Raw genomic sequence first — 12,500 nt, 5'->3', positions numbered from 1 at the left:
GGTACAGTTTGGAGTCTATGTGGCAAAGGGCTCATCCGGGATTTGAACCCGGGACCTCTCGCACCCTAAGCGAGAATCATACCCCTAGACCAACGAGCCACGTATAGAAAACCTTACCCAAAAAATCGAGTTGGGCAATCGCTGTTGGATGTTGACCAAGTTGGAGTGAGACATCCTGGCCTTTCATTTCTGTACAATCACTAAAAAAGGTATACTATAAAATAGGTATACTGTACTCAGTCTCTTTTAAGAGATAACCATTGGGGAGTCTACATTGATCGATAGATGTTCAGCCAATTCTAGTCCTAAATCAATTAAGTATAGCTTAGATGGACAGTCCACCTTTAGGTACAGTTTGGAGTCTATGTGGCAAAGGGCTCGTCCTGGATTTGAACCCTGGACCTCTCGCACCCAAAGCGAAATCATACCCCTAGACCAACGAGCCACACAAACTAAACCTTTCCAAAAAAATCGAGTTCGGCAAACGCTGTTGGATGTTGACCAAGTTGGAGTAAGACATCCTGGCCTTTCATTTCTGTACAATCACTAAAATAGGTATACTATACCTATAGTATCCTGCTCACAATGTTGTCAACATTAAACCCTCTATATTGATCTCTCCACTGTTTATCTCTAAAAAGGCTGACTAAATTTGGTTGAGATTTTTAAGTAACTCTCCTTTCAGATAACCATTGGGGAGTCTACATTTAACTATTGAATGTAGCCCAATTCTAGTCCTAGGTCAATTAAGTATATCTAAGATGGAGAGTCCACGTGAAAGGAACCTTTACGAAAGCATCGAGTTTGGCAATCGCTGTTGGATGTTGACCAAGTTGGAGTAAGACATCCTGGCCTTTCATTTCTGCACAATCACTAAAAAAGGTATACTATAAGATAGGTATACTGTACCCAGTCTCTTTTTAGAGATAACCATTGGGGAGTCTACATTGATCGATAGATATTCAGCCAATTCTAGTCCAAGATCAATTAAGTATAGCTTAGATGGACAGTCCACCTTCAGGTACAGTTTGGAGTCTATGTGGCAAAGGGGTCGTCCGGGATTTGAACCCGGGACATCTCGCAACCAAAGCGAGAATCATACCCCTAGACCAACGAGCCACACAAACTAAACCTGTCCGAAAAAATCGAGTTCGGCAAACGCTGTTGGATTTTGACCAAGTTGGAGTAAGACATCCTGGACTTTCATTTCTGTACAATCACTAAAATAGGTATACTATACCTATAGTATCCTGCTCACAATGTTGTCAACATTAAACCCTCTATATTGATCTCTCCATTGTTTATCTCTAAAAAGACTGACTAAATTTGGTTGAGATTTTTATGTAACTCTCCTTTCAGATAACCATTGGGGAGTCTACATTTAACTATTGAATGTAGCCCAATTCTAGTCCTAGGTAAATTAAGTATAGCCAAGATGGAGAGTCCATGTGAAAGGAACCTTTACGAAAGCATCGAGTTAGGCAATCGCTGTTGGATGTTGACCAAGTTGGGGTAAGACATCCTGGCCTTTAATTTCTGTACAATCACTAAAAAAGGTATACTATAAGATAGGTATACTGTACCCAGTCTCTTTTTAGAGATAACCATTGGGGAGTCTACATTGATCGATAGATATTCAGCCAATTCTAGTCCAAAATCAATTAAGTATAGCTTAGATGGACAGTCCACCTTCAGGTACAGTTTGGAGTCTATGTGGCAAAGGGCTCGTCCGGGATTTGAACCCGGGACCTCTCGCACCCGAAGCGAGAATCATACCCCTAGACCAACGAGCCACGTAAACAAAACCTTACCCAAAAAATCGAGTTCGGCAATCGCTGTTGGATGTTGACAAAGTTGGAGTAAGACATCCTGGCTTTTCATTTCTGTACAATCACTAAAAAAGGTATACTATAAAATAGGTAAACTGTACCCAGTCTCTTTTTAGAAATAACCATTGGGGAGTCTACATTGATCGATAGATATTCAGCCAATTCTAGTATAAGATCAATTAAGCATAGCTTAGATGGACAGTCCACCTTCAGGTACTGTTTGGAGTCTATGTGGCAAAGGGCTCGTCCGGGATTTGAACCCGGGACCTCTCGCACCCAAAGCGAGAATCATACCCCTAGACCAACGAGCCACGCAAACTAAACCTTTCCGAAAAAATCGAGTTCGGCAATCGCTGTTGGATGTTGACCAAGTTGGAGTAAGACATCCTGGCCTTTTATTTCTGTACAATCACTAAAATAGGTATACTATACCTATAGTATCCTGCTCACAATGTTGTCAACATTAAACCCTCTATATTGATCTCTCCATTGTTTATCTCTAAAAAGGCTGACTAAATTTGGTTGAGATTTTTATGTAACTCTCCTTTCAGATAACCATTGGGGAGTCTACATTTAACTATTGAATGTAGCCCAATTCTAGTCCTAGGTCAATTAAGTATAACTAAGATGGAGAGTCCACGTGAAAGGAACCTTTACGAAAGCATCGAGTTTGGCAATCGCTGTTGGATGTTGACCAAGTTGGGGTAAGACATCCTGGCCTTTAATTTCTGTACAATCACTAAAAAGGTTATACTATACCCAAAGTCTCCTGCTCACAATGTCGGCAACATTAAACGCTGAACATTGATATTTGCATTGTATATCTCTAAACAGGTTGACTTAGTTTGATTGATTTTATATCAGTCTCTTTTTAGAGATAACCATTGGGGTCTACATTGATTGAGAGAATTTCACCCAATTCTAGTCCTAGATAAATCAAGTAATGTTTAGATGGACAGTCCATCTTCAGGTACAGTTTGGAGCCTATGTGGCAAAGGGCTCGTCCGGGATTTGAACCCGGGACCTCTCGCACCCAAAGCGAGAATCATACCCCTAGACCAACGAGCCACGCAAACTAAACCTTTCCGAAAAAATCGAGTTCGACAAAAGCTGTTGGATGTTGACCAAGTTGGAGTAAGACATCCTGGCCTTTCATTTCTGTACAATCACTAAAAAAGGTATACTATAAAATAGGTAAACTGTACCCAGTCTCTTTTTAGAAATTACCATTGGGGAGTCTACATTGATCGATAGATATTCAGCCAATTCTAGTCCAAGATCAATTAAGCATAGCTTAGATGGACAGTCCACCTTCAGGTACAGTTTGGAGTCTATGTGGCAAAGGGCTCGTCCGGAATTTGAACCCGGGACCTCTCGCACCCGAAGCGAGAATCATACCCCTAGACCAACGAGCCACGTAAACAAAACCTTACCCAAAAAATCGAGTTCGGCAATCGCTGTTGGATGTTGACAAAGTTGGAGTAAGACATCCTGGCTTTTCATTTCTGTACAATCACTAAAAAAGGTATACTATAAAATAGGTAAACTGTACCCAGTCTCTTTTTAGAAATAACCATTGGGGAGTCTACATTTAACTATTGAATGTCGCCCAATTCTAGTCCTAGGTCAATTAAGTATAGCTAAGATGGAGAGTCCACGTGAAAGGAACCTTTACGAAAGCATCGAGTTTGGCAATCGCTGTTGGATGTTGACCAAGTTGGAGTAAGACATCCTGGCCTTTCATTTCTGTACAATCACTAAAAAAGGTATACTATAAGATAGGTATACTGTACCCAGTCTCTTTTTAGAGATAACCATTGGGGAGTCTACATTGATCGATAGATATTCAGCCAATTCTAGTCCAAGATCAATTAAGTATAGCTTAGATGGACAGTCCACCTTTAGGTACAGTTTGGAGTCTATGTGGCAAAGGGCTCGTCCGGGATTTGAACCCGGGACCTCTCGCACCCAAAGCAAGAATCATACCCCTAGACCAACGAGCCACACAAACTAAACCTTTCCGAAAAAATCGAGTTCGGCAAACGCTGTTGGATGTTGACCAAGTTGGAGTAAGACATCCTGGCCTTTCATTTCTGTACAATCACTAAAATAGGTATACTATAGCTATAGTATCCTGCTCACAATGTTGTCAACATTAAACCCTCTATATTGATCTCTCCACTGTTTATCTCTAAAAAGGCTGACTAAATTTGGTTGAGATTTTTAAGTAACTCTCCTTTCAGATAACCATTGGGGAGTCTACATTTAACTATTGAATGTAGCCCAATTCTAGTCCTAGGTCAATTAAGTATATCTAAGATGGAGAGTCCACGTGAAAGGAACCTTTACGAAAGCATCGAGTTTGGCAATCGCTGTTGGATGTTGACCAAGTTGGAGTAAGACATCCTGGCCTTTCATTTCTGCACAATCACTAAAAAAGGTATACTATAAGATAGGTATACTGTACCCAGTCTCTTTTTAGAGATAACCATTGGGGAGTCTACATTGATCGATAGATATTCAGCCAATTCTAGTCCAAGATCAATTAAGTATAGCTTAGATGGACAGTCCACCTTCAGGTACAGTTTGGAGTCTATGTGGCAAAGGGGTCGTCCGGGATTTGAACCCGGGACATCTCGCAACCAAAGCGAGAATCATACCCCTAGACCAACGAGCCACACAAACTAAACCTGTCCGAAAAAATCGAGTTCGGCAAACGCTGTTGGATTTTGACCAAGTTGGAGTAAGACATCCTGGACTTTCATTTCTGTACAATCACTAAAATAGGTATACTATACCTATAGTATCCTGCTCACAATGTTGTCAACATTAAACCCTCTATATTGATCTCTCCATTGTTTATCTCTAAAAAGACTGACTAAATTTGGTTGAGATTTTTATGTAACTCTCCTTTCAGATAACCATTGGGGAGTCTACATTTAACTATTGAATGTAGCCCAATTCTAGTCCTAGGTAAATTAAGTATAGCCAAGATGGAGAGTCCATGTGAAAGGAACCTTTACGAAAGCATCGAGTTAGGCAATCGCTGTTGGATGTTGACCAAGTTGGGGTAAGACATCCTGGCCTTTAATTTCTGTACAATCACTAAAAAAGGTATACTATAAGATAGGTATACTGTACCCAGTCTCTTTTTAGAGATAACCATTGGGGAGTCTACATTGATCGATAGATATTCAGCCAATTCTAGTCCAAGATCAATTAAGTATAGCTTAGATGGACAGTCCACCTTCAGGTACAGTTTGGAGCCTATGTGGCAAAGGGCTCGTCCGGGATTTGAACCCGGGACCTCTCGCACCCTAAGCGAGAATCATACCCCTAGACCAACGAGCCACACAAACTAAACCTTTCCGAAAAAATCGAGTTCCCAAACGCTGTTGGATGTTGACCAAGTTGGAGCAAGACATCCTGGCCTTTCATTTCTGTACAATCACTAAAAAGGTTATACTATACCCAAAGTCTCTTGCTCACAATGTTGGCAACATTAAACGCTGTACATTGATATTTGCATTGTATATCTCTAAACAGGTTGACTTAGTTTGATTTTAAATTTTTCTGTCAGTCTCTTTTTAGAGATAACCATTGGGGTCTACATTGATCAATAGATGTTCAGCCAATTCTTGTCCTAGATCAATTAAGTATAGCTTAGATGGATAGTCCATATTCAGGTACAGTTTGGAGTCTATGTGGCAAAGGGCTCTTCCGGGATTTGAACCCGGGACCTCTCGCACCCTAAGCGAGAATCATACCCCTAGACCAACGAGCCACGTAAACAAAACCTTACTGAAAAAATCGAGTTCGGCAATCGCTGTTGGATGTTGACCAAGTTGAAGTAAGACATCCTGGCCTTTCATTTCTGTACAATCACTAAAAAAGGTATACTATAAGATAGCTATACTGTACCCAGTCTCTTTTTAGAGATAACAATTGGGCAGTCTACATTGATCTATAGATATTCAGCAAATTCTAGTCCAAGATCAATTAAGTATAGCTTAGATGGACAGTCCACCTTCAGGTACAGTTTGGAGTCTATGTGGCAAAGGGCTCATCCGGGATTTGAACCCGGGACCTCTCGCACCCTAAGCGAGAATCATACCCCTAGACCAACGAGCCACGTATAGAAAACCTTACCCAAAAAATCGAGTTGGGCAATCGCTGTTGGATGTTGACCAAGTTGGAGTGAGACATCCTGGCCTTTCATTTCTGTACAATCACTAAAAAAGGTATACTATAAAATAGGTATACTGTACTCAGTCTCTTTTAAGAGATAACCATTGGGGAGTCTACATTGATCGATAGATGTTCAGCCAATTCTAGTCCTAAATCAATTAAGTATAGCTTAGATGGACAGTCCACCTTTAGGTACAGTTTGGAGTCTATGTGGCAAAGGGCTCGTCCTGGATTTGAACCCTGGACCTCTCGCACCCAAAGCGAAATCATACCCCTAGACCAACGAGCCACACAAACTAAACCTTTCCGAAAAAATCGAGTTCGGCAAACGCTGTTGGATGTTGACCAAGTTGGAGTAAGACATCCTGGCCTTTCATTTCTGTACAATCACTAAAATAGGTATACTATACCTATAGTATCCTGCTCACAATGTTGTCAACATTAAACCCTCTATATTGATCTCTCCACTGTTTATCTCTAAAAAGGCTGACTAAATTTGGTTGAGATTTTTAAGTAACTCTCCTTTCAGATAACCATTGGGGAGTCTACATTTAACTATTGAATGTAGCCCAATTCTAGTCCTAGGTCAATTAAGTATAACTAAGATGGAGAGTCCACGTGAAAGGAACCTTTACGAAAGCATCGAGTTTGGCAATCGCTGTTGGATGTTGACCAAGTTGGAGTAAGACATCCTGGCCTTTCATTTCTGCACAATCACTAAAAAAGGTATACTATAAGATAGGTATACTGTACCCAGTCTCTTTTTAGAGATAACCATTGGGGAGTCTACATTGATCGATAGATATTCAGCCAATTCTAGTCCAAGATCAATTAAGTATAGCTTAGATGGACAGTCCACCTTCAGGTACAGTTTGGAGTCTATGTGGCAAAGGGGTCGTCCGGGATTTGAACCCGGGACATCTCGCAACCAAAGCGAGAATCATACCCCTAGACCAACGAGCCACACAAACTAAACCTGTCCGAAAAAATCGAGTTCGGCAAACGCTGTTGGATTTTGACCAAGTTGGAGTAAGACATCCTGGACTTTCATTTCTGTACAATCACTAAAATAGGTATACTATACCTATAGTATCCTGCTCACAATGTTGTCAACATTAAACCCTCTATATTGATCTCTCCATTGTTTATCTCTAAAAAGACTGACTAAATTTGGTTGAGATTTTTATGTAACTCTCCTTTCAGATAACCATTGGGGAGTCTACATTTAACTATTGAATGTAGCCCAATTCTAGTCCTAGGTAAATTAAGTATAGCCAAGATGGAGAGTCCATGTGAAAGGAACCTTTACGAAAGCATCGAGTTAGGCAATCGCTGTTGGATGTTGACCAAGTTGGGGTAAGACATCCTGGCCTTTAATTTCTGTACAATCACTAAAAAAGGTATACTATAAGATAGGTATACTGTACCCAGTCTCTTTTTAGAGATAACCATTGGGGAGTCTACATTGATCGATAGATATTCAGCCAATTCTAGTCCAAGATCAATTAAGTATAGCTTAGATGGACAGTCCACCTTCAGGTACAGTTTGGAGTCTATGTGGCAAAGGGCTCGTCCGGGATTTGAACCCGGGACCTCTCGCACCCGAAGCGAGAATCATACCCCTAGACCAACGAGCCACGTAAACAAAACCTTACCCAAAAAATCGAGTTCGGCAATCGCTGTTGGATGTTGACAAAGTTGGAGTAAGACATCCTGGCTTTTCATTTCTGTACAATCACTAAAAAAGGTATACTATAAAATAGGTAAACTGTACCCAGTCTCTTTTTAGAAATAACCATTGGGGAGTCTACATTGATCGATAGATATTCAGCCAATTCTAGTATAAGATCAATTAAGCATAGCTTAGATGGACAGTCCACCTTCAGGTACTGTTTGGAGTCTATGTGGCAAAGGGCTCGTCCGGGATTTGAACCCGGGACCTCTCGCACCCAAAGCGAGAATCATACCCCTAGACCAACGAGCCACGCAAACTAAACCTTTCCGAAAAAATCGAGTTCGGCAATCGCTGTTGGATGTTGACCAAGTTGGAGTAAGACATCCTGGCCTTTTATTTCTGTACAATCACTAAAATAGGTATACTATACCTATAGTATCCTGCTCACAATGTTGTCAACATTAAACCCTCTATATTGATCTCTCCATTGTTTATCTCTAAAAAGGCTGACTAAATTTGGTTGAGATTTTTATGTAACTCTCCTTTCAGATAACCATTGGGGAGTCTACATTTAACTATTGAATGTAGCCCAATTCTAGTCCTAGGTCAATTAAGTATAACTAAGATGGAGAGTCCACGTGAAAGGAACCTTTACGAAAGCATCGAGTTTGGCAATCGCTGTTGGATGTTGACCAAGTTGGGGTAAGACATCCTGGCCTTTAATTTCTGTACAATCACTAAAAAGGTTATACTATACCCAAAGTCTCCTGCTCACAATGTCGGCAACATTAAACGCTGAACATTGATATTTGCATTGTATATCTCTAAACAGGTTGACTTAGTTTGATTGATTTTATATTTTTCTGTCAGTCTCTTTTTAGAGATAACCATTGGGGTCTACATTGATTGAGAGAATTTCACCCAATTCTAGTCCTAGATAAATCAAGTAATGTTTAGATGGACAGTCCATCTTCAGGTACAGTTTGGAGCCTATGTGGCAAAGGGCTCGTCCGGGATTTGAACCCGGGACCTCTCGCACCCAAAGCGAGAATCATACCCCTAGACCAACGAGCCACGCAAACTAAACCTTTCCGAAAAAATCGAGTTCGACAAAAGCTGTTGGATGTTGACCAAGTTGGAGTAAGACATCCTGGCCTTTCATTTCTGTACAATCACTAAAAAAGGTATACTATAAAATAGGTAAACTGTACCCAGTCTCTTTTTAGAAATTACCATTGGGGAGTCTACATTGATCGATAGATATTCAGCCAATTCTAGTCCAAGATCAATTAAGCATAGCTTAGATGGACAGTCCACCTTCAGGTACAGTTTGGAGTCTATGTGGCAAAGGGCTCGTCCGGAATTTGAACCCGGGACCTCTCGCACCCGAAGCGAGAATCATACCCCTAGACCAACGAGCCACGTAAACAAAACCTTACCCAAAAAATCGAGTTCGGCAATCGCTGTTGGATGTTGACAAAGTTGGAGTAAGACATCCTGGCTTTTCATTTCTGTACAATCACTAAAAAAGGTATACTATAAAATAGGTAAACTGTACCCAGTCTCTTTTTAGAAATAACCATTGGGGAGTCTACATTTAACTATTGAATGTCGCCCAATTCTAGTCCTAGGTCAATTAAGTATAGCTAAGATGGAGAGTCCACGTGAAAGGAACCTTTACGAAAGCATCGAGTTTGGCAATCGCTGTTGGATGTTGACCAAGTTGGAGTAAGACATCCTGGCCTTTCATTTCTGTACAATCACTAAAAAAGGTATACTATAAGATAGGTATACTGTACCCAGTCTCTTTTTAGAGATAACCATTGGGGAGTCTACATTGATCGATAGATATTCAGCCAATTCTAGTCCAAGATCAATTAAGTATAGCTTAGATGGACAGTCCACCTTTAGGTACAGTTTGGAGTCTATGTGGCAAAGGGCTCGTCCGGGATTTGAACCCGGGACCTCTCGCACCCAAAGCAAGAATCATACCCCTAGACCAACGAGCCACACAAACTAAACCTTTCCGAAAAAATCGAGTTCGGCAAACGCTGTTGGATGTTGACCAAGTTGGAGTAAGACATCCTGGCCTTTCATTTCTGTACAATCACTAAAATAGGTATACTATACCTATAGTATCCTGCTCACAATGTTGTCAACATTAAACCCTCTATAGTGATCTCTCCACTGTTTATCTGTAAAAAGGCTGACTAAATTTGGTTGAGATTTTTAAGTAACTCTCCTTTCAGATAACCATTGGGGAGTCTACATTTAACTATTGAATGTAGCCCAATTCTAGTCCTAGGTCAATTAAGTATATCTAAGATGGAGAGTCCACGTGAAAGGAACCTTTACGAAAGCATCGAGTTTGGCAATCGCTGTTGGATGTTGACCAAGTTGGAGTAAGACATCCTGGCCTTTCATTTCTGCACAATCACTAAAAAAGGTATACTATAAGATAGGTATACTGTACCCAGTCTCTTTTTAGAGATAACCATTGGGGAGTCTACAGTGATCGATAGATATTCTGCCAATTCTAGTCCAAGATCAATTAAGTATAGCTTAGATGGACAGTCCACCTTCAGGTACAGTTTGGAGTCTATGTGGCAAAGGGCTCGTCCGGGATTTGAACCCGGGACCTCTCGCACCCGAAGCGAGAATCATACCCCTAGACCAACGAGCCACGTAAACAAAACCTTACCCAAAAAATCGAGTTCGGCAATCGCTGTTGGATGTTGACAAAGTTGGAGTAAGACATCCTGGCTTTTCATTTCTGTACAATCACTAAAAAAGGTATACTATAAAATAGGTAAACTGTACCCAGTCTCTTTTTAGAAATAACCATTGGGGAGTCTACATTGATCGATAGATATTCAGCCAATTCTAGTATAAGATCAATTAAGCATAGCTTAGATGGACAGTCCACCTTCAGGTACTGTTTGGAGTCTATGTGGCAAAGGGCTCGTCCGGGATTTGAACCCGGGACCTCTCGCACCCAAAGCAAGAATCAAACCCCTAGACCAACGAGCCACGCAAACTAAACCTTTCCGAAAAAATCGAGTTCGACAAAAGCTGTTGGATGTTGACCAAGTTGGAGTAAGACATCCTGGCCTTTTATTTCTGTACAATCACTAAAATAGGTATACTATACCTATAGTATCCTGCTCACAATGTCGGCAACATTAAACGCTGAACATTGATATTTGCATTGTATATCTCTAAACAGGTTGACTTAGTTTGATTGATTTTATATTTTTCTGTCAGTCTCTTTTTAGAGATAACCATTGGGGTCTACATTGATTGAGAGTATTTCACCCAATTCTAGTCCTAGATAAATCAAGTAATGTTTAGATGGACAGTCCATCTTCAGGTACAGTTTGGAGCCTATGTGGCAAAGGGCTCGTCCGGGATTTGAACCCGGGACCTCTCGCACCCAAAGCGAGAATCATACCCCTAGACCAACGAGCCACGCAAACTAAACCTTTCCGAAAAAATCGAGTTCGACAAAAGCTGTTGGATGTTGACCAAGTTGGAGTAAGACATCCTGGCCTTTCATTTCTGTACAATCACTAAAAAAGGTATACTATAAAATAGGTAAACTGTACCCAGTCTCTTTTTAGAAATTACCATTGGGGAGTCTACATTGATCGATAGATATTCAGCCAATTCTAGTCCAAGATCAATTAAGCAAAGCTTAGATGGACAGTCCACCTTCAGGTACAGTTTGGAGTCTATGTGGCAAAGGGCTCGTCCGGGATTTGAACCCGGGACCTCTCGCACCCGAAGCGAGAATCATACCCCTAGACCAACGAGCCACGTAAACAAAACCTTACCCAAAAAATCGAGTTCGGCAATCGCTGTTGGATGTTGACAAAGTTGGAGTAAGACATCCTGGCTTTTCATTTCTGTACAATCACTAAAAAAGGTATACTATAAAATAGGTAAACTGTACCCAGTCTCTTTTTAGAAATAACCATTGGGGAGTCTACATTGATCGATAGATATTCAGCCAATTCTAGTATAAGATCAATTAAGCATAGCTTAGATGGACAGTCCACCTTCAGGTACTGTTTGGAGTCTATGTGGCAAAGGGCTCGTCCGGGATTTGAACCCGGGACCTCTCGCACCCAAAGCAAGAATCAAACCCCTAGACCAACGAGCCACGCAAACTAAACCTTTCCGAAAAAATCGAGTTCGGCAATCGCTGTTGGATGTTGACCAAGTTGGAGTAAGACATCCTGGCCTTTTATTTCTGTACAATCACTAAAATAGGTATACTATACCTATAGTATCCTGCTCACAATGTTGTCAACATTAAACCCTCTATATTGATCTCTCCATTGTTTATCTCTAAAAAGGCTGACTAAATGGTTGAGATTTTTATGTAACTCTCCTTTCAGATAACCATTGGGGAGTCTACATTTAACTATTGAATGTAGCCCAATTCTAGTCCTAGGTCAATTAAGTATAGCTAAGATGGAGAGTCCACGTGAAAGGAACCTTTACGAAAGCATCGAGTTTGGCAATCGCTGTTGGATGTTGACCAAGTTGGGGTAAGACATCCTGGCCTTTAATTTCTGTACAATCACTAAAAAGGTTATACTATACCCAAAGTCTCCTGCTCACAATGTCGGCAACATTAAACGCTGAACATTGATATTTGCATTGTATATCTCTAAACAGGTTGACTTAGTTTGATTGATTTTATATTTTTCTGTCAGTCTCTTTTTAGAGATAACCATTGGGGTCTACATTGATTGAGAGAATTTCACCCAATTCTAGTCCTAGATAAACCAAGTAATGTTTAG

The 12,500-nt window shown here is 40.8% G+C and overlaps 19 non-coding genes across 19 annotated transcripts; all 19 read right to left on the bottom strand.

The window, feature by feature from the left end:
* Positions 1-27: 27 nt before the first annotated feature.
* trnap-agg (transfer RNA proline (anticodon AGG)) lies at positions 28-99 on the bottom strand. Its single transcript has one exon. It is a non-coding gene; the product is annotated as a tRNA-Pro (tRNA).
* A 1,622-nt stretch (positions 100-1,721) lies between these two features.
* On the bottom strand, positions 1,722-1,793 carry trnap-cgg (transfer RNA proline (anticodon CGG)). Its single transcript has one exon. It is a non-coding gene; the product is annotated as a tRNA-Pro (tRNA).
* Positions 1,794-2,068: 275 nt separating this feature from the next.
* trnap-ugg (transfer RNA proline (anticodon UGG)) lies at positions 2,069-2,140 on the bottom strand. The gene has a single exon. It is a non-coding gene; the product is annotated as a tRNA-Pro (tRNA).
* A 685-nt stretch (positions 2,141-2,825) lies between these two features.
* On the bottom strand, positions 2,826-2,897 carry trnap-ugg (transfer RNA proline (anticodon UGG)). Its single transcript has one exon. It is a non-coding gene; the product is annotated as a tRNA-Pro (tRNA).
* Positions 2,898-3,172: 275 nt separating this feature from the next.
* Positions 3,173-3,244, bottom strand: trnap-cgg (transfer RNA proline (anticodon CGG)). Its single transcript has one exon. It is a non-coding gene; the product is annotated as a tRNA-Pro (tRNA).
* Positions 3,245-3,760: 516 nt separating this feature from the next.
* Positions 3,761-3,832, bottom strand: trnap-ugg (transfer RNA proline (anticodon UGG)). The gene has a single exon. It is a non-coding gene; the product is annotated as a tRNA-Pro (tRNA).
* A 1,276-nt stretch (positions 3,833-5,108) lies between these two features.
* Positions 5,109-5,180, bottom strand: trnap-agg (transfer RNA proline (anticodon AGG)). The gene has a single exon. It is a non-coding gene; the product is annotated as a tRNA-Pro (tRNA).
* Positions 5,181-5,541: 361 nt separating this feature from the next.
* trnap-agg (transfer RNA proline (anticodon AGG)) lies at positions 5,542-5,613 on the bottom strand. The gene has a single exon. It is a non-coding gene; the product is annotated as a tRNA-Pro (tRNA).
* Positions 5,614-5,888: 275 nt separating this feature from the next.
* On the bottom strand, positions 5,889-5,960 carry trnap-agg (transfer RNA proline (anticodon AGG)). The gene has a single exon. It is a non-coding gene; the product is annotated as a tRNA-Pro (tRNA).
* A 1,622-nt stretch (positions 5,961-7,582) lies between these two features.
* Positions 7,583-7,654, bottom strand: trnap-cgg (transfer RNA proline (anticodon CGG)). The gene has a single exon. It is a non-coding gene; the product is annotated as a tRNA-Pro (tRNA).
* A 275-nt stretch (positions 7,655-7,929) lies between these two features.
* Positions 7,930-8,001, bottom strand: trnap-ugg (transfer RNA proline (anticodon UGG)). Its single transcript has one exon. It is a non-coding gene; the product is annotated as a tRNA-Pro (tRNA).
* A 693-nt stretch (positions 8,002-8,694) lies between these two features.
* Positions 8,695-8,766, bottom strand: trnap-ugg (transfer RNA proline (anticodon UGG)). The gene has a single exon. It is a non-coding gene; the product is annotated as a tRNA-Pro (tRNA).
* Positions 8,767-9,041: 275 nt separating this feature from the next.
* trnap-cgg (transfer RNA proline (anticodon CGG)) lies at positions 9,042-9,113 on the bottom strand. The gene has a single exon. It is a non-coding gene; the product is annotated as a tRNA-Pro (tRNA).
* A 516-nt stretch (positions 9,114-9,629) lies between these two features.
* trnap-ugg (transfer RNA proline (anticodon UGG)) lies at positions 9,630-9,701 on the bottom strand. The gene has a single exon. It is a non-coding gene; the product is annotated as a tRNA-Pro (tRNA).
* A 602-nt stretch (positions 9,702-10,303) lies between these two features.
* trnap-cgg (transfer RNA proline (anticodon CGG)) lies at positions 10,304-10,375 on the bottom strand. The gene has a single exon. It is a non-coding gene; the product is annotated as a tRNA-Pro (tRNA).
* A 275-nt stretch (positions 10,376-10,650) lies between these two features.
* trnap-ugg (transfer RNA proline (anticodon UGG)) lies at positions 10,651-10,722 on the bottom strand. The gene has a single exon. It is a non-coding gene; the product is annotated as a tRNA-Pro (tRNA).
* Positions 10,723-11,088: 366 nt separating this feature from the next.
* trnap-ugg (transfer RNA proline (anticodon UGG)) lies at positions 11,089-11,160 on the bottom strand. The gene has a single exon. It is a non-coding gene; the product is annotated as a tRNA-Pro (tRNA).
* Positions 11,161-11,435: 275 nt separating this feature from the next.
* trnap-cgg (transfer RNA proline (anticodon CGG)) lies at positions 11,436-11,507 on the bottom strand. Its single transcript has one exon. It is a non-coding gene; the product is annotated as a tRNA-Pro (tRNA).
* A 275-nt stretch (positions 11,508-11,782) lies between these two features.
* trnap-ugg (transfer RNA proline (anticodon UGG)) lies at positions 11,783-11,854 on the bottom strand. Its single transcript has one exon. It is a non-coding gene; the product is annotated as a tRNA-Pro (tRNA).
* Between the last annotated feature and the right edge of the window lie 646 nt (positions 11,855-12,500).

This window comes from Limanda limanda, chromosome 16 (genome assembly GCF_963576545.1).
Source record: "Limanda limanda chromosome 16, fLimLim1.1, whole genome shotgun sequence".
NCBI classification, from domain to species: Eukaryota; Metazoa; Chordata; class Actinopteri; order Pleuronectiformes; family Pleuronectidae; genus Limanda; species Limanda limanda.
The sequence above is the reverse complement of the archived record's forward strand: the minus strand, read 5'-3'. Positions and strand labels throughout refer to the sequence as shown.